Genomic DNA, 27450 nt, shown 5'->3' on the forward strand with positions numbered 1-27450 from the left:
AATCGTGTTTCCAGGTGGTTCCCGATAACAATTTTTTTTTAAATTTTAAGTTTTATGGCATGGTTGCCTTGGTAAAATTTGCATTTTAGGGGCTAAATATCACGTTATTGGCAGGGGCGTCGCACCCGTGGGGGATGTGGCACGTCCTGATTTTGCCAAGTTCGAAGTGTTCCTAGGTCAACATATTTTGTTGACCCTGGAACAACATTTTACTCCAAAAATATATTCTTAACCATATCCCTACACCTAAACCTAACCTTAACCATGAGTAATCCCTAAAATCAGAGGAAATGATAGATGAATGACACTGATGTACAAGCACCAAACACTGATTTTAAGCGTAAACTTCACAAAATCTAAAAACTGGTTCTTCAAATCTGATTGGTTAATCACAATGTTGTTCCAGGGTCAACAACGATGTTGTCCCAGGAACATGTCTCACTTGGTAAAATCAGGTTCTGCGGGGATGTGGGGGTTTTAACACCCACACTTTTCCCGGTGAGAGGGTTCGACACCCGCACATTTTCTGCAGTTTTTCCGCAGTTTTGCACAAACGCCTTACTACAGTCGTTCCTCCGTTACTCTGGCCTCTCTGTGTCTGCGCTGGCCGCGGCTGCCTCCTCCCCCCTCCCTCTCAAACTTGACACCGGCTTTGAGTGTGATCGGCTGATGATTGGCTGTTCTGCCTTAAGTCCCGCCTCTCTTGGGGTGTTATCGGTCAGCTCGTGCTGAGGAGGCGGGAACTTATGGTTATTTACATCCCCCTTATCCAGGTACTTTGAATGAGTGTTTATGCTTTAGAGGTTTTTAAATAAGCTTGATATGTGTTTGGGAAGATGTTCTGTTAATCGTTTTGTTGACATGTCGAGTGTTTTCGGTATTATATTTCGTTTTTTAGACTAATGCTAATTGCTATTATTGGGATATTGTTTGCATACCTGTTGAAGAACTATGAAATAAAAGTGTTTATTATTTTAATGTTTAAAAACAGTAAATTGTTACATTATTTATTTCACCAGAGAAAAAGCTTTGTGTGGGCGTTTTTTTCTCCCCTTTTCTGATTTTGCGTTTTTTTCTCCCCTTTTCTGATTTTTTTTTCCTTTTCTTTTTTTTTTTTTATGTAGGATTATTTTTTCCCCAACCCTTTTTAAGCCCTGCATTTTGTACCCCTCTGTCAATCAATGTGTTCATAATTTTTATTGTTTATAAACAAACCACATCCACCCCCCACACTTTTGAAAAGCTTGCTACGCCCCTGGTTATTGGTATTGTCGCTTCGACCCGCGGACATGAAAAACAACCACAGACTTGGCAACATTGGTTGGCATTTACTACACAGAGCCGTAATTCACTGACAATCTACACAAAATCGATTTTAAAATCGGTGGCGATTCTTTGTCAATTTTGAAAGGGATTTTGTGTTAGTTGTCGGTAGACTACGGCTCTGTGTAGTAACTGCCGCTCCACCTGAACCAGTGTTGCCAAGTCTGCGGTTGTTTTCCATGTCCGCAGTTCAAAGCAGCCCCAATACCAATAACATGATATTTAGCCCCTAAAATGCTAATTTTACCAAGACAACCATGGCAAAAAAAAAAAAAAAAAAAACCCGGGAAGCAATTTTTTATTATTATCTGGGAACCTCCTGGAATCGCGATTAGTTTTGGACTAGTTTTGAGAAGCAACAGGGCAGGATTTGTTGTGAAAACCTGGCAACCCTGATCTGAACACACGTGGTGGAGATAATACTTCTAATTAAAGGAGCGTCTTTACTGATGAGATGTGCATGAAAATCGCATTAAATTTTTTGCACAGCCCTAGTTTCAGTTCTTAAGCGACAGAACTGTTTGTGTCCATTATGGAATAACTCATGGTCGGAAACTGTGTCTTGGTACCCAGCAAGCAATAGCCGTCATTTCAACGTCTGGGTTAAATATAGACCAGATATAGTCCGGCTATGTGTAACCCACTTTTAGCCCAAATAACATTTAATCTGGATAAATGTATTTTTTTTGCAAAATAACTTGTGAGATGTATGATATTCCATCATGTACGCAGAGTCTAACGTGATTACAAGTTGTTTGGTTTACTTTATTTTACATGTTATATGTGTAGGCTGTGCGTAGCCACGATTTAGCTCGTATTCAGACCCGGCTATTGTAGCCCACTTTTTGTCAAAACTGATTAATTGTATTTTTTTGCCAGGCAGTGCATGAAATGGTTAATATTCAATCATGTTCGCATTGGTATGATATCAAGGTTCAATACGTCATTTCACGGCATGGTAGATCACGATTTAGCTCCGAATTGGACGGGCTATATGCGGTCTGCTTTAGCCCACCTGGCGAAATTATTGCAATCTGGGCTCAGATTTAGACCAGCGACCTAAAATATTAGTCTTTGAAATGTTTTCGCTTACACAGCTTAATATATATTTTCTGTCAAACATTCATACACAATCTACGATAAAAAATATCTAATCAAATGCAATTGCATTTCCCAACCGCTAGATGGCACAATTGAAACACTACTGAGACATGTCTACTGGAACTAATGCCATTGCGTGACTAGATCACTTAAGCCAAATCTCGCGATAAACATTTCCGCCATTTTATTTTACACGAGGCAGCTGTCGGAGAGCAATGGGTGAGCAACAGTCTGAGTGAAAACCTTCACATTTCTACTTCGATCTTGTAAGTATGCGTGTTATTTTTGATATGTTTATTGTTTAAATTAGTTAGTTGTTATAATGTGTAGAAACCATGACATTTTAACATTAACATTGCAGAGTACTACTTTTCTCCAAAAAGTTAACGTTACCTTCCACGTGTTATTGCAAATTCAATGAATGTGGTAAGCATGAAACTATGAAACTTATCATTACTATTTTTTTATTATTATAAAGATACCAGTATTTATTTGTATTTAAATTAGAGTTGATTTAAAGCAAATTCTGTAAGTACTTTACATAAAATTTAACAGCAGCATAGTGCAACATGAAAAGAAATGTAAAAAAAAAAAATCCTCTCCATTTAATAAAAGGTAGTGGCAAACATAAAGTCTTTAAACTTGTTTGTAAATAATTAAACAGTTTTCAGTGAATTTGTTTCAGATATAAATTTGAATGCTGCTTCTCCATGTTTTGTTTTGACTTTGGAGATATAAAAGTAGCTGGCTACTGTCCCAGATGTCCTGAGAGGTCTGCTCTGGATGGTTCATAGTGCATCAGAAGATTAGAAATTTACTTTGGCCTTAAAATGTTAATTTAATAACCAACTGTAGTTGTTGGATATTAATTTTTTGACAGACAGATAGCCAGTGTAAAAACCTCAGAACTGGAGTGATGTAATCCACTTTATTTGATTTAAAGACACTGTTTATTGGAAATTATCCTGCAATCAGTCAACAAAGTACAGCAATTGAATATACAGAACACTTGTCAGTGACTACCATTAAATGTCTTGTTACCAACATTCATCAAAATATATTTTTTTGTGTGTGTTCAACAGAAGAAAGCCATACAGGTTTGGAACCAAGTGAAAGTGAGTAAATGATTACATGTTGTTGTTTTTTTTATTTTTTTTTTTTTTTTAAGTGAACTACGCCTATAAGTATTTTTTATGTTTATTAGAGTTATATGAGTAAGTGATAAAGAATGATTTATAATGATAGTTCACTTTGAAATTAAATTTTGATATGTTTAAGCTTACCTTATGGGCATCCAAGATGTAGGTGTCTTTGTTTCCGCAGTAGTTTCAATTTTTATATTTTTAGGTCAAACTGTTCTTGTCTGTCAGTCATATAATGCAGGTCTATATGGTCACCACCTGAAAGAGCATGCACAGAGAAGTCCAAATTAAACAATTCCCCACCATACACACTGATAGCCTAAGACACGAAACGAGCGGTTTGTGTCAGAAAACGAACAGTATTTATATCGTTTTACCTCTTATAACACAGCCACGTCGAAGTGATCTGAGGGCGCGCGTGCTTCGCATTCTGGGCTGGCTTAGTCTAAGTGCGGCGCTTGCGCAAATTAAGCCAGAACGCGGACGCATCACACACCTGGAAGCACGCGAGCCCTCATATCACGTGGACGTGGCTGTGTACAAGAGGTAAAAACGATATAAATACTGTTCATTTTCTCACACAGACTGCTCGTTTCGTGTCTTAGGTCATCAATGTGTACTTACGATGGGGAATTGTTTAATTTGGACTTCTCTGTGCATGGCCTTTTTAGGTGGTGACCATAGACCTGCATTATATGACTGACAGACAAGAATAGTTTGACCTAAAAAATTGAAACTACTGCGGAAACAAAGACACCTACATCTTGGACGTCCTTAAGGTAAGCTAAAACATACCAAAATTTAATTTCAAAGTGAACTATCCCTTTAAACTTGAGGGAAGAACTAAAGTAGAAATGAAAATAAAATCTGTTTTCACCTTCATTAGAATGATAATTTAAAAACAATAGTGTATTTCAGTTTCAAAACACATTATGGTAGTAGTCAGACATGTCTTGGGATAACAGTGTTACATAATCAGTTATAATGTTAATTTTATTTCCATATTCAGAAGTTATGGATCCCAAATATCTAAGAGAATGGCGTCGCTTGAGAGATCGAGTTAATGCTCTCGCTGAAAATTAATAGGTCATTTTCATTGCCATTTAAGTGAAATTACAGAACTTGCATAAATGAGCTTGATAAAAATGAACATTCGAGAAGAAAATTTCAGATATATATGTATATGTGTGTGTCTATATAGCCTATATATGTGTGTATATATATATATATATATATATATATATATATATATATATATGTATGTATATGTGTGTATGTGTATATATATATATATATATATATATATATATATATATATATATATATGCCTTGTACAGAATTGTTCAATACGCGTATCGTTACACGCCGTATTGCATCACCACTAAGCGAGCAAAAATGTTCAATTATTGATATTAATTATAATATTGATATAAATTATTGTCTATATTGATATAAATTATATAGTCTCAATCTATATTCTGTTAACTCTATCTATTAAATCATCCTAGCAAAAGTGATTGACTAATTAGTTAAAAAGGATTGTCAACAATGTTTTTTTTTAACAATAATTCTTTCCTTTTTCTCATTTGGCAGACGCAGTGATGACCAGCTTTCCATCAGCTACGGAATGTGAAATAAAAAATGCTATTTCTAATCATTTCAAACAAGCACCAGGGAGGGCAGGGGGTGGGGGTTATGGATCTAAAGTAAACAGTTAATTCTTAAAAATTAATTGTTTTACATATTTTTCCAATGTTTTATTTGTTAATTTTTATGTTTGAATGTTGTCCAAGTTGTTGTTGTCTATATAATTGTTCAAAATAAATCCCTTTATATTCAATTAGTTTGGATGGATTTTCATTTATGAGAACCTGTTATATTTGAGTGAAAAGAATCCTTATGCCTCTTTTTGTTGTCTATTACATGTATATGTAGTGTAATGGATGACTAGTCTATTCTTGGGCTATGGTTAGACGTCTATTAGATTTTCACTGACAGCCCAAAATCAGCCTTGTTTTAGCCTAGACCCATATTGCCTGTCTATTAGACGTATGTAGTTGTTTAGCGGTCTAATTGATGACTAGTCTATTCTTGGGCTATGGTTAGATGTCTATTGGACGTATAAATATAGTCGTTCAATAGCTGTCTTATTGTCTATTCTTGGGCTATGGTTAGACGTCTATTAGACGTATATATGTAGTCATTTAATAGCTGTCTATTCTTGGGGTATGTTTAGACGTCTATTAGATTTTCACTGACAGCCCAAAATTAGCCTCGATTTAGCCTAGACGTCTCGGCTGTGTTTAGACGGCTATTAGACGTCTATTAGACGCAAAATTGCTTGCTGGGTAGTAAAAAAACAGCATGGTTTTGCAGTGTACAGTGTCACAAACAGAATGAAATGATCCACAGGAAAATAGAATGAAAGAAAGATAGGCGAAAGATAGTGTATTTGAATTTTGGCGTTCTCTCCTGAGAGCTTGTGACTCGCTCTGATGCACCTGTCAGCTGATGGAGGCGGAACTTATAGTGATCGCCTTTTTCTTTTTGTTTGTTTTATTTCTCAACAGTTTTTATATATGTGAGAGTGTGTTTTATGTTGAATGTGAATGTATCTGCATGATTACCATCTGTTTGAGTGCACATCAGCCCGAATCAGCTCGCTATTACTGCATGACCACGGCTATCAAAGTGAACATGTCTATATGAATAGAGAGAGTGGATTATTGACTTTATGGCGCATTTGTGTTATTACCATTTGTATAAGTGGCCATCAGCACATCAGCACTTATTTGCATCATAATTCATTGTAAATGCTGCATTTCTAGCAATCTCAGGATTTTCTGTAATTGGCAAACAAAGTTAAATCTTTTTTTTTTTTTCTTATTATTCTTATTTTTCTTACTCAAATTATTCTTATTGTATTTTTCTAGTGCTCAAATAAATCACTTATATGATGTTTAAGTTTCTGTCTAGTGTTTTATAATTTAAAAAACTATGCAGCGGTATGTTTACTGACTAAATAGTTTGAAGAAGCATATTTGAGCATATTTGGGGGGGTGGGGAGTCTAGACATAGTCTCAGAAAAATATTTGCAGGTGTGGTAAAAAAAAAAAATCACTTTCAGCAAAAAAAATCAAAAAGGCACTTCAGTGTCTATAACTTTTAATATTTTTGAGCATTCTCAAATCTGGTTAATAAAAAGTAAAGCCCAAAGTGTCTTCTTCCCAAAGACACCAAAATTATGTTTGTAAAACACTAAAGTAGGAAACCGTTACAATTTTAAGTTAGGTATAGCACTTTCAGCTGTGAGTCCCATAATGGGGCTAACAATTAAAGGGGCTGTTCTTTTTAGCTGTTATAAAAGAGCACCCTTCGCTACTTCTCTCTTCCGTAAGGGGATGCTGCCCCCACTCACCCCATGCACTTCAGAAGGTCTTTGCTTAAACCTATCAGGGTATTGGGACTGCCTTCTTGCTTGAGGCTTATCTAGTGTCCAGTATCATATTGTGCTATACCTGCCTTGAAAAGTCCTATAGAGGAGAAAAAAACCCACTTCTTTCCGGAGGTTGCTGCTTCAGTCAGCGATGGCTCGAAATTACAAATTATGGTATACTGAGACCTGCATACTTGAGTAGCCCCTGTTAAGACTGTTTGGTTTTGTTTCCATGGGAGAGTGTGCGCTTTGAGCATATAAAGGTACACTAAATTTTCCCTGCTCAGTTAAACTAAATCTTAATACTGTCATGATTAAAGAGAAAAGTGAAAATGAAGGAAAGTGTTATTGTGGTAAACATTTAAGGTTGGCTTACAATGCATACAATCTTTATTTAGGGTTCCCCAGCATTAGGGAAGGCATTATTGGGATTATTATTAATCACACATGGCGTCGAATGCTACAGACTGGACTCTCTCGAATATCGTCATCATAAACAGCGGAAACGATGTAAACAATAATTAATTTGTGGTGTAGTCCGCGAGATGCATCAGTCAGTAATCAGGAATGTTTGTTGCTCGGTTCTGTACATTTAAATCCTAAATGGTTTAGCCATCTTGTTTTATGGTACTAAAATTACCTATTGAAGGATGTATGAATATGACATGTCATTCCCCCAACAAAAATATAATTGACATTAATTGTCATTGTGACTAAAATCTAAGGACATTTAAATGTAAGGACTTTCAAACAAACTGTTTGTACGGGTACAAATGCGCCACCTGCTGGCAATTTGCTGATTTTTGCATAGAGCAATGCAAATTTCTAATGTGCCTTATAAAATCCAAACGATTTACAAAGTAAGGTTTGTCTGTTATATCTGTGCATGTGCTTACCTAAGGTAAGAGTATGTATTTAAAAGGTAATTTACCCAGTCGCAAAGTGCTGGAAATTGAAATGTCCTTGGAAGTGAATTTTACTTTGGAAGGTGTAAGAACCCTGGTGTACTATTCTCTGAACAACAGGGGGCGACGAGGAGTAATCATCCTCTAAAACCATAGGGAATCACTAGTGAGAAGTTACTAGGCGTTTCTCAGTGTCAAGGATACTTCCTTGGCAGGACTGATCCTTCCAAGTCACTTCCTTCAGACGCTAGGCGAGACTCCTCTTCGCATTCGGAGAACACGTGAATGGAACAGGCTAGCAAGTGCACGTAATTGCTTCATTACGTCAGTGAAAAGGTCCGTTTGAATAACGCTGTGAATGGTACCATTAAATTACTTTGGACAACTTAACTAGTTATTTATAAAAGAAATGCCGATGAAGCAACCAATTGTTGAATGACAGGTCCGGCTCAGTTAACCATTTGTATTTGTATAATTTACAATATCAATACGGTAGTGATTTGTACTGGCATTCAAACATCAAACTTTACTTATATTTACTACTGTTATAACAAATGTTTGGTAACGTAAATAAAACCCGTTAACGCTCCGACATTTTTGCATTTTCGAACTAACGTTAGATAGAAAAGCTGCGCGCATAGGAATGTGGGTGATTTAAGAGCGCGAAGGACACACATATGCATCCTTTCCTGTGTATGGGATATTCTTCGAACGAAGGACTCACTCCTTGGTTGAAATTCAGAGGATCCTCGACATTGGAACAGTCCTTCGACGGATGTCGATTACGTAGCATCCTCGAAATACTGGCTTCCGAGGATCCTTCCTTGACATTGAGAAACACCTACTGTCTGCATCCGATACTTATTCAGCTGACTCGCTGATGAGCGGCAACCTCCCGCTCTCTCTCGTGAAGCCAACAAAGAAGTGATTAAAACTGTAATTCATCGACTGGCCGCTTGAGGCTGGCTGCAACAGGGAGTCAGTCCCACAGACTCCCCATGTTAAAATCCTCAACTTTACAGCAAACAAACAAAACATGTTTACTGGTTCAAAAAATAATTTTGATCTATATAGATAATTTTGCCTTTCATGACAACTGTGAAGGGGTGGATTTTTTTTTTTTTTTATAACTCAGCCGTTTAAATTATATTAAGCCTTAAAGTTCTGCATAATAAAGGGCGTGGTCACTTGAGTGACAGGTGGATTGCCTCTGCTGATAATGCTGTTGTGCTAGGTGGGCGTAGCTTCAGCAACCAAGTCCTGCCTTTTGCCCATTTTCGATTGTCTGGGAGAGCTGCGTGGGCTGACGCGCTGCCAAGATGGCGACTGGCTGCTCTGCACACTTTGAGCTTCAAAAACACTTTTCAGGAGTCTACGGGTGACAACACAGACACTACGTCTATGTCTCTATACAGTCTATCCTTGTTGAGTATCAGGCAATGACTTGCAGGCAGCCTTTTTTGCACGAAGTCACCTCATGATCTGATTTTGGACAGGCTTCTGAGCCAGAGTAATGGTATACTGCATGATCTACAGCTAATAGAAAGTTTGGTGATGACCAAGTGGATTTTTACTAAAATAAACAAAAAATAAAAATAAAATAAAAAAAAATTAATTAGGGACTGCTGTTTACTCCCGCTGGAGAGAACACCCTTGCTGCTATAACCACAAGGGCTTGCTGTTCTATCCCTCAGTGAGGGACGAACGCCCCTCAAAAAGGAAAAGGGCCTGCTGTTTTCTCCCGCTGGAAAGAACACTCTTTGCTGCTTTGACTGCAGGGGCCAGCAGGGGATGAACGCCCCTCGCTACTTAAATTAAAGAGGGGACTGCTATTTCTCTCCCTCCTTTCGAGGGGAGAATACCCCTCTGCTAGCCAGTAGCTTGCATTAAGAATATCTTAATAACATGGTCTTTTCTCTTTTGCAGGAATGGAACAAGGATGGTTTTGGGGGGCTTTTCTTCAGGCAGTAATGCCTCTCATTATGTTTGGAGGGGTTGTTTAAAAGTTCAAATTCTTTTAGCTACCTTCTAGTTGATCTTTTGAGTAGGAACTATCCAACAATCAAGTGATCAATTCATTTATCTTCCTTGTTTTCTTTTCTGCAGGTTTTCTGATTATAGTGACCTGGTTGGGAACATTTTGCTTAGATCCTAATGATGGAGGCTTTCTTGGGTGAGCTGGTGCTGACGGCATGCCTGTGAATCATTGATCTTCCATTGTCCTCATCCAGGTTACACTAACATGTTCATTCATCTCACTTTACTTTTCAGCTTTTTAAAAAATAATTGTGTTTTACAATAGTCATTTTTTGCACTTCCATTTCCAAATGATAGTATTAAGCAGTAAAACAATGCTGATACTGGAGCAAGCCATGCATTTTATTGGTGAATATCGCTGATAAATGTCAAGTACTAATTTAACTGGCAATATTGTTTCTCTCCTTTGGAGTATTTTTTTTATTTCATTGTTTTTAAAGCAAATATTGCTAAAGCCTGGTAGAGGTTAGATTGATGACCATAGTGTAAATACTTTGAACACTCGTTTCTGATTTCACAGATAATTAAGTATCATCCTATACTAAAACGTGTTTGAGCTTGTCCTAATTGAACTAAGGCCTAATTAGGCTTTACCTAAACCCTTTCTCTGAAACTAGCCCCAGACTGTTTGCCAGAGTATAGCCATTTATATTTATGCATTTGGCAGACACGAAAGCAATTACATTACATTGCATCCAAAGTGTATATGAAGGTATCAGTCAATCAAATTAAAGCACATTTAAACTCAACCAAGGTTGACCATAGTGCTTCACAAAGAATAAAAGAAACACTATTAATTACATAAAAGGATAAAAGAACAAAAACATGCAGTAAGCATTCAACAGAATATAACAGGAAACCCGCGATTAACATGCTAAGGACTGTTTTTTTTTTAAGTTTAATTTTAGCAACTATGAGTTGGCCAAGCTTACAAGAGCTCAAGTTTCTAGAAAGAGTATACGGAAGCAATAAATCAGTAATCAAGTATTGAGATGCTATATTATTGAAGGCTTCATAGAAAAGGTTATATACTACTACTAAATACTAAATTTACTAAACTACAGTTATATGGTCAAATTTTTGCTTCCCTTTGAGTAGTCTAGCAGCTGCATTTTGAACCAACTGAAGATGAGAAATGGAAGCCTGAGTAAGTCCATAATACAGCGGGTTACAATAATTAATCCAAAATTTTACAAAGGCATGGAAGCTGTTTCAAGATTTATCCTACATAAAAAGGGCATAACTTTATTGATAAGGCTAAATTGGTAAAAACATGACTTCACAACAACTAAAACCTGTTTGTCAAACTTTAAACTGGAATCAAATATGATGTCCAAATTCCTGACACACTGTGTATTATATGAGACAAGGAAGCCAAGATGAAAATCAAAATCCCATTATACTTAGGACCAATGCATGAGCTCATGCATTCCCTAGGTATGGGACACATGACCATGGCATTGCTAGTGCCATTCAGGACTGTTTGAGTGAATAATATTTTGAGATTGCTTTCATTATTTGAGACTGATACTGCATATTTCCTGAATAGTCCTCCTTATCTATAGTGTATGTAAACAGTAGAGAATGGTGCTAAGAACACCAAGGTCATGGGTTTGATTTCCAGGAAATGCATTCACTGACGAATTATATACCTGTTTACCTGTGCAATGTTAGTCAATTCAGATAAAAATATCTGACAAATGCATAAATGTATAATATATACATATATAAGTAAGCTAGTTTTTCATTCTAGCGTTGCCAAATTGTCTTAGGTCAGTGTTGCCCTTATGAGTGCTGTTCTTGGCTGTTCTGAAAAGTGCTGTTTACAGCGTTCTCTGAAATACAATGCCATCTCAGCAGTGGCTGCAGCATCCCGGCCTTGTGTGTGTGTGTGTGTGTTAACTGATATCCTCCTAGATTCAGCCATTACACCCCAAACAACAAGGCTTCAACATAACCAACAAAGGTCTAGACAGAGAATGTAAAAGATCTTCTGCTCATTTTTTTTTTTTATCTCAAGACGCTAAAAGTATATGAGAGCCCCACTGCAACAATCTCAGACAGACTGATGTCCTTACACAAGGAGAAAGACGTTTGCTGCTGAGACATTTAACATCTGCTGATAGCGAGAGGTAGTCTGATATGTCTGACATGCTGATCCATTACCACAGGTCATGACATCCTTTGACCACCTTTCTGCATTTTCTCAGGTATTTCAGCTGCAATGATATGAGCTCCTGACATTCATAAAACAGAGGAAAAAAATAATACTAAAATACCCTTTTCCTCAAGTTAAGCAGCACAGTATTTTGATTCTTGGAGCAAAGGTCTGTCTAATATGTGTTGCCATGAGGCAGGCTGATAGATGAACAGATGGGAGCAGTTATTTTTAGACCCCATTATCACAGTCCATCAAACACTCATTTATGCCACATGCAATAAGATAAAGCAAAAATGCCCCCGTCTCCGACCCTAAGCCATAGCTAAACCTTAGATGCATTTTTACAGGCTTCTTAACCTTTTACATTTGAAGGCAACTAAATCTGTTTACACTGGTTGGCTCCGGTCACTGCTCGTGCCCGTGTTGTTGCTGTGCATTGTATGCTGTGTCTCTAGGGACAGTGAGAGATGCTGAAATGCCTCCCTGACATTTACTGAAGGATCATACTCTGGGAGGATATGCTCTGCTTTTGTCAAACGAGGTTAAAACCCATTGACATTTTGCAGGCCGCTGGATACCATCTGTGGTGGTGGTCTCTCGCTGATCTCTCTCTCTCTTTCCACTCCGGGTTAAAAACACAGTGACATTTGCCCAGCATGTCAAACACTTGCCTTTCGCCCCTTACCTCGTGTCCATTTCAAACATCCGTGGTATATGAAGTAAGAATCTAATCTTTCTTACTTCACAGTGTTACTTTTCACTTCATAGTGAGAGGTTTGGGTTTTTTTCACTGCCACAAGCATGAAGATATAATTGGGAGCAAGTTAGCTGGAGATCTCTCTTTCCAGGAGTTCCCAGGCTCAAACAAAGCTGAGAGCGCAATATTTCATCTTTTCCTGTCAGGTCAGCGGTTTCTGAACACCCAAATTTATCCACAGACTTGTAAAACAGGTTTTCTATCTTAGTTTAATCTAAAAGCCTCAAACTGTGTGAATCATTCAAACCAGAATGAAGCATCCTCATGTGAATAATATCAGTAAACATTAGTCTAAGACAGTAATTCCCAACCAGTGGTATGTCTGTCCCAGGGGGTACATGGAAAGATTTTGCTAAACAGAAATTAAGACTTGCATTTTTTTCAATGTTTTATATTTATGCTCCAATATATTAATTCATGTAGGAGCTGGGTGGGTGAGGAAAAGGACATATTGTATAGTCAGCCTTACTTAGTCTGCTGCCATTGCAGCTCAGAACCGGATAAGTGGAGGAGGATGGATAGATGGATACATGAACGCTCAATCATACACATTATAAAAGCAGTGTTTAAATACATTTGACTTTTCTTGTATAATATCCTTAGGAATAATGTCTGAAGAATAGTGTCACTCAGTTTCACTGGAAAAAAATACATAAATAATCTGAACAAACTGAGTCTGATTAATGTCTTTCTATTAGATTATAGAAAGGCAACTTTTTTATATGAGGGAAATTGACCGAGTTTATCTATTGTTTACTGATGTCAAAATACAAAAAATATGTATAAAATACAGAAAAAAGTAAAATATTATTACTTATTATTACTTTTTTTCATTTGACTTTAATGTTATGAGACAATAATGATATGTAACAATAGATAATTATACATCTCCCATATAGTGTTTCAAGTAAGGAGAATAATATAAATATTGAATGTAGTATGACCAAGAAAACTTTTGGTTTATTGAAAGTCATTTCTTCATTCTATTCTATTTTTTGACAATGGGTTTGTTACTCAGAGGTATTGGGCAATAGAGGGATATAGTGATTTCTACAGTTTAATTACAGAAATAAAACAAAATAACATGTTTAAAGTTATACATTTTCGTAGATGAAACCCACTTGACATTTTTTTGCTACTGTTCAAAAGTTTAGGGTCAGATCTTTGGAGGCATTTATTTAATAAAAAATATTAAAATGTACGATTTTTCCTTATTACCCCAGTCTTCAGAATCACATGATCCTTCAGAAATCATTTTAATATACTGATTTTCTGCTCAAGAAACATGTCTTATTATTTTCAATGTTGGAAACAGTGATACTTTTGTTCAGAACTCTTTGATGAATAAGACGTTCAAAAGTACAGCATTTATTTGAAATAGATTTTTTTTGTAACCATGTAAAATTCTTTATTTGGTTTAAAAATTACTAATAATATAAGTGATAATGCTCATTCTAAGTTTGGTTTTGCTGAAGTAATGCCTTACTGATGGGGCTGTAATAGTATAGATAAAAAGTTGGAAAACACTGATCTCGCACATTCGGCTGTCCCACATATGCAGTATTTGTTTGGAACATTTTAGCCAAGACGTTAAAAAGCTTGCCTAATATTTTAACCAATTAAAACTGAACAACGCCTATGCATCACTGGTTACTTGTTACAGTCCAAAACGGTTGCTTAGGCATATGCGTGTTTGATTTGATGCAAATGTTTTGCCCCATGGTGAATCTAGCTGTACACAGGAGGCCTGGCATCCTGCTGATGTGTAAGCAGGATTAAACAGTGTTTGCAGAATTATGGGGCTGTTCCCTGCCCTGAGAATCCTGCGGAGAGAAAGAGAGAAGCCCATGGAAGAGCTTGGTATTGTCACTCTAGTGTGGTGATGAATGGGAGCAGAGCACTGTTTAATTGATCTACAAGCTGTGCTGGGCAGCGGGGAGGCCTGTGCCTTCAGGCAGACCGACACTCTAAATGTAACGCTTGCATGAATTAGTCCTTGATGCCACTTCTCTTCTACTCTTGATTCTCTAGTCCCTGATTCTCTCATGTTTTCCTCCTCATTTAAAAAGAAATAGGTTTGTAGAGAAATAAAAAGTGAAGACTTTTTAGCTTAATTCTTCCACTTAATTAATTTAAATAAATACTAAACTAAAAATGTGTAGTTAACATAACAAATCTATTTTCAGTCTAACAGTTGCCAATTTAGATTAAGCACTTCTCTGAAGATTTCTCGAGTTGATTAAGCTTAAAAAGAGTTCTATTCAAATTGTTCTCCTAATTTACATAGTTTTAACATTTTCAGTGTGCTTTATCTTGCTTTTAACACAAACAACATCAATACTTGGGGGTTCGACTTCACAAAATAATAGGCCATCGTTACTAAAAGTGATAACAAAACCAACAGCAGTTTAAAAAATAGTCAAATGTTTTAAATAAAGCAAACTCATTAATTACTCATGCCCCAGTGCATGCTGGAAAGAGGATGAATAGGACCACAAAACCATTTATTTATTTTTATTTTTTACCTTTATTACTTGGAATAACTGATTTCATCATTGTAATGCCTAATTGATTGGTCGTCATAATTAATAATTTATGTGCTTGGTTTTTCTTTTAAATAAAAATATGCATTAATCCAACCTGATATGCTTGTTCTTAGGAAAATTATAATATATTGTAATAAAACTGAATTTTGAAAGAGATTCTTAGTAGCTGAGTATATACCAAACAAAGCAACCAACAGTAATTAAGTACATCTTTGTTTATATTTTCAGTGTTAATTAACTGATCTAAGAATTCTTTTTTTGAAACATTTTTTTATTTTTATTTTATTTTCTTTGTATTGCTGCAGTGCTCTCTACCTTCCATCTCTGTCCACGCTTTTCTTTTCCCCTGCTCCCCTCTTATTACAGAAGGATTTTAGGAGCCAGCAACAAACCTCTTTTAGAGAAGTAGATCAATACAGAGACAGCCCTCACATCTGCTCATTTCTCTGATACTGCCATCAGCTCTCACACAATGCACACCTCATATCAGCTTCTAATGCCCACTGGTGTCCTATTTTAATGATCTACATCCACTATACAGAAAAGGAAACCAGTTAGGAGTTGAAAGAGTTGCACAACTTTTTATACTGGTATGACTTGTTTCCCAGTAAACATGCTTACAAAAAAACATGTTTACTTGAGAAGCAAGATATTAAAATTTACTTACTGCAAATATCTTAATCCTTGAATTTTTTTGGCAATTTTTTTTTTTTTTTTTTTTTATTGTTCTGCATCTGGATTTTGATATTATTTGTGATATTCTTGCGGAAAATGCATGCAATCAAGATTTTTGTATTTTTTTTTTTTTTTTTTTATAGGCCTGACGAAAGGCTCAGGCTGGGAGCAGATGGTGGGACTGTGCTAAGCTCACGCTGCATTTTGCATTGGGCAGCAATTTGAGTTCAGTGGTGTGGCAGGAATTCCTTAGAGCCTGGGTCTCATCTGCTCTTATCAGTCGCCTGCAGTTGGGGAACGAGGTTAAAGACAGAGTTACAACATAAGGCATAAGGCGTAAAGCTTCAGGGGCAAGGTTGAGCTGTGCTTGAGAGAGAGAAGGGCTGAGAGAAAAAAAATATTCCCAGAGAAAAGTCTGATAAATGCAGTATGCATTTGAGTAGTCCGTCATGTTGGGGCCATCTGCACACGCCGTGAGTCTTACATTCATCACTCAAGTCATTTTTAAATGGAAATGTTCAGCGCAATAAATGGATTCCTTGCCCCTGACATCCCAATTTAAGCACAGTGCTGAACTGGAAGGTTTACTTTTCCACTAAAAATACCAAATGCTCATTTTTGAATGGACTCTTAATCCGCTAATGCGAAAATTCCAGCCAATATTGGGGATACTTTAAAATGAAAATGGTGTGTATACGATTATAAAGTGTAACGTGTAGACTCAGCTAGTCTCAAATGGAGACATTATGTCATTTTCTGGTCGAAAAAGAAGTCACGCCCTCCCAGGACCTCCAGAAGGGAGACACTGGTCCCATGAGCACAATTATCTTTATGGCAGGGGTGACGATATGCTATTAACTTCATGTATGCTTTTTCACATAATGCCGACTGTACTCTTAAAGGGACATTTTACCTGTAAATGAAAATTGTCATCATACAGTCATGTCAACAGTATGTCTTTTTTGGAAATTTTGAAGATTATCCTATATATAGTCACTGTTTTACTTGCAATGGCAACCATTGTGGACTGTGATTAGTGATATACAGAGATATGGATCCTCTGTCACTGAAACAGTTCCAAAACAAGGGTTGCAAATCAAAAAAGTGTTGTGAAAATTGTCTTTTGTTTAACAGTACAGAGACTACTTGGACCCACAGTATTTCACCTGTACTGTTGTATTTTACCTTTTCTTTTGCCCCCAGGATATATTTTCTTTGACTTCCCTCTGTAGTGTAGACAGTAACGGAGCACCTTTGTTTTTGTGGAAGCATTAAACTTGTTAGTGTGCAGCGAGGCATGGAAAGATATATGCCTTATACAACACACTCTCTCTCTTTCTCTCTCCCTCTCTCTCTCTCCTCTTTGTTCTATAGTCATTCAGACACAAAGATGAGGCCGGCCAGCTTGTTCATCGATGCTATTGCTGTAAATATTTATAAAACATGAGTTCTATAACAAATCAAGGAGAGACAGTTTTTGGAGTTTTCTTGGTATTAATATTTTAAGTTTGTCTTGCTGCCATCGGCATCACTTGAAGATGTGATGTATATTGATTAGATTATGCACTAATAATGTGGATAATGTGACACTGAAGACTGGAGTAATGGCTGCTGTAAATCTCAATGACCCCAACGTTTTAAAAAGTAGTGTTTTTATATTCACGTTTGATTTAATCAAATTACTAGCTTTGTGTCAAACCAATCCACCCCATCAATGTTTACACCATTCACAAACATCTAATTAACAGCATACTGGAAATATTAATTTGTATCTTGTTTGGGACTAGGCATGTCTGGATGCGCAATACTGTGTTGCATTATCATTTGATTGGTAACTATGCTGTTTTATATAATTGTTTGCCTTTCTCCAGTGATCTGTCATCAGTGTTGTGGGCTGAGATTGATGACATTCTGCAGGCTCTGTGAAGCCCATTGTGCGATCATTAGGATATTACTTGCCGCATGTCGTCATGCTACATTTGCCAAATTACACTGATGTCTTAATGAGAGCGAGAGGAGGGCTGAGTTCTTAGTGAGCTCGGCTATAGAAACCCTGCAGTTACAACATGGCATGTACTGTAATGTATCATTTCACCCTTTGTTCTCCTCACAGTTTTTTATTCTCTACTGTTCCTCACACTCACACATATTCTCAATTTCTCTTTCATCTTTTCTTTTTTCCTTGTGCACACTCGCACACGCAGACATGCCATTTGACTCCTACATCACATAACAGACAGCTTGTGCAAGGCCCTCAATTCGGCCAAAGAGCCTGAGCAATTACTCACTCAGAGAGCCAGGCCTTCACTTAGCCCCGCAGCTACACAGCCAGACCAGTTATCACTCGCTTTGTGCTGTTTGTGGAAACTCCTTTGGCTCAATTGTCATGATTTTTCATACGTCTGCTCTAAAAGGCTGTGAGCCGAGAGGAACGGAGAAGGGAGGACCAGCAATATAATAACTCTGAGAAAAAGAAAAAAACAACTGCTCATGAATCCATGGTGTGAAAGAGAAAGATTGAGCAAAGCAAGATGAAGAGAGGGAGTGAGATTGTGGGTAAAAGGGGGAAAGAAAGCGTGAGGGAGCAGACAAGTAAAGAAACACAAGATAGACTGAGATGAGAAGGAAAGAAAGAGCAAGAGCGAGATGAACTGGCCTGGGATGTAAATGCTGACAGATTGGCTGTAAGAGTCTTCAGCGTCCAGCTGGAAGTTGGCCACACTGGGAGATCTCACACTGCTCTGAACTGCCCGTCAGTACGGCGCTCATCACGGCAGGCCTGTATGAGGAACTTCTGCTGAACACAAAGTGACAGAAGTTCAGAAGTCCTCATTAAAGAACCAGTTCACCTAAAAATCATTTACTGCCCCTTATGTTGCTCCAAAACTGTACAATTTCATTTCACTCTTTGTATGGAAAGATTGAAAAATGTACTGGACACTTTCAATCTCTGTGCATTTACAATAAAACTATCATAAAGAGTATCATTTGAAGTCATTGAATAGCTCTGTGTGATGCTCTCCTTGTCACATTCAAGAAAATGTATGAGAGTAGTCGATTTGATCCAATTTACAATCAGTCTGAATGATTTGTTCACGAATCAGGCTGTTAAAACATGAATTCAGTGGTTGTGAATAACGAAAATCGTATTTTGGAATAAAGGACCCACATATTCAAAACTATTTTGATACTTTGTGTTCTTAAAGTCAGCGTGAAATTAACCCTTCGCGAAGACCTGCCCCACTTATTTACTATTTCTTCATCCGACAAACTATGGCACTCTCATGCCAAACATTATGTTCTCATGCATTGAAAAATATACAGCAGAGCAAAAAAGACCCTGACAGCGTGCAGACAGACAAGACAGAGCAGGTTACTTTTGGTATAATATAGTGTCTTAGTGTCATTTAAAAAGTATACTAACAATAAATACCATTTTGTGGCTCTGTAATGTGTTGTGAAAGATCACTGTAGCATCAGTTCAAGCAGCATGTCAACCGATCGTCTTTTCATATTTACTTAAAGGGTTAGTTCACCTGAGAATGAAAATTCGTCCATCTTCTACTCACCCTTGAAGCATCCTAGGTGTATGTGACTTTCCTTTTTCAGAATAATCCAGTCAGAGTTATATTAAAAATGATCCTTGCTCTTCCAGGCCTTTCAATGGGGGTAAGCGGGTGTTTGCTGTTAACTGTTCAGAAGCATCTGTAACATAACGTCCCTCACATGGCTCCAGGGGGTAAATAACAGGCTCTGTAGCGAATCGATGCGTCTTTGTAATATAAATATTCCGATTTCAAACATAATAAACACTTTTTGTATCACTTCTGCTGACTGTTGTGAACCGGAAGATGCACAGGCGGAAGATGGAAGATGCATGCGTTGCGCATACAAAGTTTTCTTACTTTAGCAAAGGAAAACCAGTCTCCTCTTGGCTTATTTGGAAATCCTCTAACTTTTTTCTTTACAAATCCTCGTTTTGTGCTTCTTATTCATTACCAGCATTTTGTTTTGTTCTCTCTCCGTGCTCGTCACTAACCACACAGCGTTGACGAACTACGACATCTGCCTGCACAACTTCCCTAAAGTCAGCAGAAGTGAGATAAATTATTATGTTTGAAATCTGGATATTTATCATACAAAAATGGATGTATTCGATACAGGGGCCCTTTATTCACCCAACCCCCACCCCGCTCCAAGAAAATGGCAGGTTTGGCATTATGATTGGTCAGGTCACATGTCAGTCAAACTATCTATTAATCATGAATAGATTTTTATTTGTTTGTTTGTTTCTTTCTTTCTTTTTAATTCTGGGCAAATCATTTTTTAACAAATTATCATCTTAATCTTTTGGCAAAATGTCAGACATTTCTCTGGTTATGTATACCGGACTTCACCAGTCACTTATTCTGCTAAATTCTGCCTCTTTCTTACAACAGAATGCAAGCTTGCATGCAGATCTGCCTCCATCCAATGAACAACAGATGAATAAAATCCCCACCCTACATTTTTATTTTTCGTTCTGTTTCACTTTGATGTAGGTCACAATATGAAAAAAAAAAAAAAAAAAATCAGTCGTACAGGGCAGTAAATGATGGTAGAATTTTCATGTTTGGGTCTCTATCCCTCTACAGAACTACCCATTACTTATAATTCTATTAGCTAGACCGTTTTGTTCAACACTGTACTTGAAAAAAGGGGGCCTGTAATGGAGAAGACCCCCACTGAGCATGCTCAGTAGAAACTTCTCTGTCATCAAATTCCTCTTTTAATGAAGCCCATTAAGCATTAAGCACTTGTGGATCTTGATTGGAGTGCAGGATTTCAAAGTGAGGTTCAAAAATAGCTTCAAAGGCTCATGAAAAAAAATCATTAGAGCAGAAAATCAACACAAGCATGCAGTGACCAACATTAGGATGATGCACCTTGTGAAAACAAGGCTTTAGATAACATCAACCTACCTTTCTGCTTCTTGTTTAAGTCAATGTTATGCTCTGGGTAATCCCAAAATTAAGATCTCTCAGACTCTCAGAGCATCAATTAGAGATGGGTACATGGAAGCACAGCCAATCGGGGCTTCCTGTTGCGTTCTGATGAAGGTCTACAACTAAAATATCAAAGAAAGAGAGTTTCGTGTGTGCTGTGCTGCATATTTCATAGATTTTTCTTTACAACTGTTTCCTCTGCTTGTATCAGAGTGTTTGAAAATCAATGTATGCTTTTATGCATGTACTTAAGAGTTTTTTGATCACACCGAAGTCAGATAGATAGCCTCTGGTCTGAGTCTCTGTGCCTCAGTCTGCTTTCATGGGTGCCGGTATAAAGACAGATCCTGGCACAGCACCAGGTTTGATGTTGTTTTGCCGCCTACACTGCGACTCTCTCCTCTTTTGTGTCATAGGGGGGAGTAGAGATAAAACAGAAAGCAGCAGTTGAGGGAATGTTGTTTTAGAAGTTTATTGATTAAAAAATTAGAAATAAATCCAGGAATTTATAAAGATCTTTCCCTTCAGCCCTAGCTCACAATAGTGAATCTGAGATACCTCCTAACATGGCAATAAATATTTCTAACCTCAACAGAGGTTTTTATTTTTTTCTGCCTTTGAGAGGTTCGAGTTCATAATAAATCAGGACAGGGGTGTCATGGACCTTGCATTATATGTTATGTTATGTTATGGTATGTTATGTTATATTCACACTCTGACCTTTTTATACACAATAATTCAAAAGTCATTAATGTTTTATTCATTTATTTTGAAGAATAAATTAATAATTTTATTGAGCATGGATGCAAAAAATTTTATCCAAAGTGATAGTAAAGACATTTATAAGAGATTTCTTTTTCTGAGTGATTTTTTTTTTTTAACAACTGGTTTTGACATTGATAATAATAATTATTTTTCTAAAGGATCATGGAACACAGAGTAATGGAAAGTTAATTTATAAAAAATTCAGCTTTACCTTAACATGAATAAATTATATTATATAAAAGTAGAAAACAGTTATTTTAAATAGTATCATTACTATATATCATTACAGTTTTGCTATAGTTTAAAGAGTACTATCCAAATTTATACATATGAAAGTGTGATTTCTGGCACAGACCTTTCTTTATGATTACCTACAATAATAATGGATTATCAAACATACAGCACACTTTTTTAGGGAAACATTGAAATTCCGCTTGACTCAACAATTGAAGGGGCACGTAGGCATGACACTTCTGTGCTGAGTGTTGAATTTCAGCGGTTGCTCCTAGCAGGCAGCAGCTAATAGCATAGAACGAAATGAGGGAATCCAGAAGTTCACATTTGAATGCAATCAAAATGTTTTTCTGAGAATGATGATTCAAAGTCGCTCCACTGCCTCACCCACTTAAGAAATCCATCATATTAAGTTTTATCAGTGACACTTCATTTGCCGAAGCCATAAAATCAAAGATGTATGTTAAGCATTGATCATTACCATCAGTCAATGGCTTTTATTAATTAAAACAGGACATGAACTGGCCCTCTGTGGGTCATAGCAGGAATTGCCGCCCTGAGCTGTTGGTTTGAGGCACAAAAGCGGCAGGCTCTTTTAGCAGGTGTCACTGAAATAGATGATCTCACTAAATAGAGACTTCATTAGCACTCTACCGAAAAGCAGAGGGGAGGCGCTCGGTGTAAACTTAATCTCAGATGGAATGGATGTGTTTTAAGTGTCCACACCTTGCCAATCTGTCTGAATCGCTGGAGGCTGGATAACCTTTGGTCCTGTTAAAACTTAATGATGTGTCTGCTGCAGTGCAGAGTGCCCACCTCCCGATAATTAGCACACGCACAGGAAAATTAACTGCTTCAGTTTTGAACTTAAATGGATTTGATATCATTGCAGGGTTATTGTACAATGAGTGCATGGAGAGAGAACAACAGTTTATAGCCATGAGAACATTGCAAACTGACATTCAGCTAATCTGAAGCATAGGCTTAGATTAGATAGGGTATTGATAGAGCTAAGCAACATATTTTTCATGTTTTCACTGATAAAATTGAAAATTTATTTCACTGTATGACTTAAATTAAAGGGATAGTTAACCAAAAATAAAATAATATCATTAATTACTCACCCTCAGAGGTTCAACTGTAATGTTATGAATCTACGAGAATACTTTTTGTTAAAGAAAAAAATACAAATTTTATTCAATGCTTTTTTCTCTTCCAGGTCAGTCTCCACTGCCATTCACAATTCCAAAGTTGAACCACTGATGTCACATGGACTATTTTAACGATGTCCTTACCATGTTTCATATTTCAGGGCCTTCAAACATTTTAGTTGTGCTGCTGTCTATGCAGGGTCATTAAAATCTTTAGTTGTTTCTGTGTTTATTTTCATGCATTGAAATGCACAATATGAACGTAATGGCAGCTTCTATTTTAAATAAATACATAAAAATAATAATTATAATCTGAAGAAATGTACAAAATGCATTAACAGGACATTATCCGCTTAGTGTATTTTTATTTAACAATTTAACTGTAGTATAGTTTTTTTTAACGTCTTTTTTTTAGAAAGATATGAAGGCTTTCAAAATAATTTATTTTCCGATGCTATCGTGCTGTGTTTTATCTCATAAGCATTAGCACTGTTGCTAATAGCACTGTAACATTTTATGGGTATAATTTTGGAGTTTTCCAAGAGTGGAAAAGTACTGTACTGACCCTACTAAATGAGGAGTTAAAGTCTATCTGTTGAATGCAGATAGTGTATTTCACGCTAGCAACATGTTGATTAGCGTAGTTGGGCTCCCTGGTGAGAAGACTGGTGCAGTCTTCCTCGCACCTAAATCTCAAGGTGTTTCTGGTGTCAAAATGTGTGTAGAAGCCCCACTGAGTCTTCTCAAGTGCTCTACCGCAACTAACATAATGAGATTGAATCGTTTAGCTACTCAAACGAAATTGAGCACCTCGCCTTCCACCGGCACTGGCCAGTTGTTCCGCACCTGAAATTATGTTCTTTTGAAGTACAGCATGACCGAGACCCATTAAAATGAATTTAACCTCACCTAGAATTCTCCAAAGGTCCTTTCCTCCTCTTTCCTGGGCCCCGCAGATCCACCGAGGTTGATGTACACCACTCAGTGGAAGGTGGGCGGTCTTTTGCTCACTTAATCACTCCGTTTGCAAATGACACAAACTCATATTCCGGTGTGCAAATTGCTCATGCTAGGAGTTTACTACAAAATGGCCACTTTGCTAGAAATGAAAAATGGCCTGGTGTCTCAGAGGTGATTTATATGGCACTGATGGCTGCGCGTGCAGTGGTGAGAGTGTGGGGGAGGATCCACCAGCTGCTGATTGATCACGTGACCGGTCCTAGTTTCTGTCTCCAAGAGGTGGCACCTGATAAATTACTGTTATGCAATTTTATACCATACACCGGGAGAGTGACTGCCCTTCACATGCATTTAAAGTGCTTCACCTCCTCTACTAAGTTGAACTGAAGTGAAAAGGAGCACATTGCAGTCAATTTTCATGAACCGCCTTCAGAATTGTAGAGCAGAAGCATGCCTGTCATATGATGCTGTGTGAGAGGCTGAAAATAATGTGTTCTTGTGGATGGATGTTCAAAACCAGAACAGTTTCTCCACAGCTCAAACACTCATGCAGCATTTATTTGGAGAGGATTGTCTACTGCACTGTTGTGATTGCTCTGTCTGCAAGATTAGGACGAAGAGCTTTCCTGTATTACAGCAGATACAAAATTTATCTCACCGCCGGTGACCTTTTGTTTATTTATACAGCCATTGTACAAGGGAACAGCTGCTGTTGTGGCAAGTGCTGTCATTGTTCCTAACTTGGGTGTCACTTGGTTTTAAAAAGTAGTCGAGAACACTTGTGAGGTGAGACAGATGTGACATCTGTTTAGCTCATAAATATTCATTAGATTACCGTATACACAATTTAATTGTTAAGGCTTCTATTTTAGTGATTTAAATTAATAAAAAGATCCTGAGATCTGTTGCAGATCTCTGATCTGTAGCAGAGGATTTGCTCATGTTCAGGGCAAAACTGGATTGTAAACAATAATATTTTATTTATATACTGTATAATACGTTGCACAACAGTAGACAGATAGATAGATAGATAGATAGATAGATAGATAGATAGATAGATAGATAGATAGATTTTAACATACAGAACATGACTGTAAAATTCAGTAGCACATTAAAGGGGGGGTGAAATGCTTGTTTTTACTCAATATCCTGTTAATCTTGAGTACCTATAGAGTAGTACTGCATCCTTCATAACTCCAAAAAGTCTTTACTTTTATTATATTCATAAGAGAAAGATAGTCTGTACCGATTTTTCCCGGAAAAACACGACCGACTGGAGGCGTGACATGTGGGCGGAGCTAAAGAATCACAAGCGCCAGTAGGCTTTTGCGTTGAGAGCGTTTGGAAGCTGTGACATTACCATGAGGAAAAAAAAACATCCAAAACAAACCATGGCTAACAGTCAGATTCAGCTGTTTATTTATGATCCAGAATCAGATCCCGAGGCTGAAACTGAACGAGAGCAGCAGCAGCAACGACTCGCTCCGAGCGGGGCTCGAACCCGGGTCTCCGGCATGGGAGGCGGACGCACTAACAAGGAGGCAGAGATATTTGAAGCAGTTTTACTCACCACCTGCGGTTCCAACACACGATCGTGACCCTTTTTCGCTGGGAAATCATCATCCTTAAGAAATAAACGATACGCAAATCCGTCGTCAAACTGGGCCTTGTTTGTAAAACAAGCATCTTCGAAATGCAGGGAACAAACAAAAACACTTGCACAACTCCGTTGATGCTCTGTAAAAATAAACTCCATCCACTGGTCCCTTAATGCAGTTTTTTTTTTTTTTTTTTGTAATCTGTGCAGGGTTATCTTGCCCTGGCAACCAAAAATACACTTCTTTGGTGACATTTTGCGACGCTATCGCTCTGATCAGTGAATGTGTGTTGTGCTCTCAGTGCTCTGCTATACGGGAGCGCACGCTCTTCCGGCAGACGTGCCCTTAGGACCCATATAAGGAAATTCCGCTCCGCTCCAAACCGGAAGGAGTATTTTTGGAACAGAAATACTCCTTCAAACGTACAACTTAACTTTTGAAACTTTGTCCATGTTTAGCATGGGAATCCAACTCTTTAACAGTGTAAAAAACTCAGTATGCATGAAATAGCATCCCCCCCCCCTAAATAAATTTTTAATGTATTTAATTTTTACAGAGTGATTTAAGCAATCATTCTTGCTGACACAAAATACAATTTTTATTATTCTTAAAAATATATTTATATATTTTATTTAAATAGTAATTAAATCTTTCTGCTACTGTGAGTCTCAATATTTTGTAGGTCGGTGGGATTAGCAGCTTGATATTAAATGTGAGATTGTGGTTGAGGAAAAGGAGATGTGAGTTCTAATTAACCCTAGAGTTATCAACCCTCCAGCTGTGTAGCTATTTGAAGCAGGGACACATTTGTTTGCATTTGTTTTGTGGTTCTTTTGAAAGGATTGCAAGTTTCAGAATAGCTGATTCCAGCTGTGGATAACAGTCGTTATAACACACAAAAACTGAATGTAATACCTTGACAATTGTAGATGTTTCCTCTGCATTAGACGCATCTCTGCTGCAAGCTATTTCATAAAGCGGTGGGGACAAAATCGGCAGTGGCAAAAAATAAGACTCTTTTGGTTGCTGCAGGGAGAAAGCCGGGCTCAAATCTGCATGAGTCTAGGCAAGATGGGATCAATAAAAGAGCAATGAGCATTCATAGTACACTGGATTTCTCAACCGTTTTTCAGATTTTACTGAGGGATATGGGGAGACAGTGCATTGATACCAGGTTATTGACTGGCAAAGAAAGTAAAAATAGATCATTTTAATGAAAAAGAAGATGGAGACAATGCAAGGCACAGACATTAAGTATTTCATCAGGCTATTTTATATCTGGAGGAAGTGTAATGGATCAGACTGCTTTATAGTCTGGATGACATCTTAACTATGATCAAACAGTAGGGTATTTTGGCTCTTTACCCCCTGGGAACAAGCTGGTGGAAGAACATGTTCTCTGTTGTCTAGTGAAAATTGTGATCCACCGAACATTACTCTCTCTGAATCAAGATAGGAGGTTAATGAAGCAAAATAATTCATGCACATTTCAGATTACGACTCAGTCTTTTTGTACTTGAGGAAAGGCCTGATGCTAACAGATCTGTGTGCATTAATACTGGATTCTGCTTGAAAAAACGATTCACATTTTTACGTTTCATCGATACCTCAAAATGCCTAAAACACTTCACTTAGCATGAGTGAATAGACTGGTGTTGCAAATCATCTGTGTTG

The 27450-nt window shown here is 37.4% G+C and overlaps 1 long non-coding RNA gene across 1 annotated transcript; it reads left to right on the forward strand.

Moving 5' to 3' along the window:
• Positions 1–3092: 3092 nt before the first annotated feature.
• On the forward strand, positions 3093–5466 carry LOC113074456 (uncharacterized). Its single transcript, XR_003280651.1, has 2 exons — positions 3093–3539; positions 5160–5466. It is a non-coding gene; the product is annotated as an uncharacterized LOC113074456 (long non-coding RNA).
• The last annotated feature ends 21984 nt before the right edge of the window (positions 5467–27450 follow it).

Source organism: Carassius auratus, unplaced genomic scaffold, assembly GCF_003368295.1.
Source record: "Carassius auratus strain Wakin unplaced genomic scaffold, ASM336829v1 scaf_tig00014716, whole genome shotgun sequence".
NCBI lineage: Eukaryota > Metazoa > Chordata > Actinopteri > Cypriniformes > Cyprinidae > Carassius > Carassius auratus.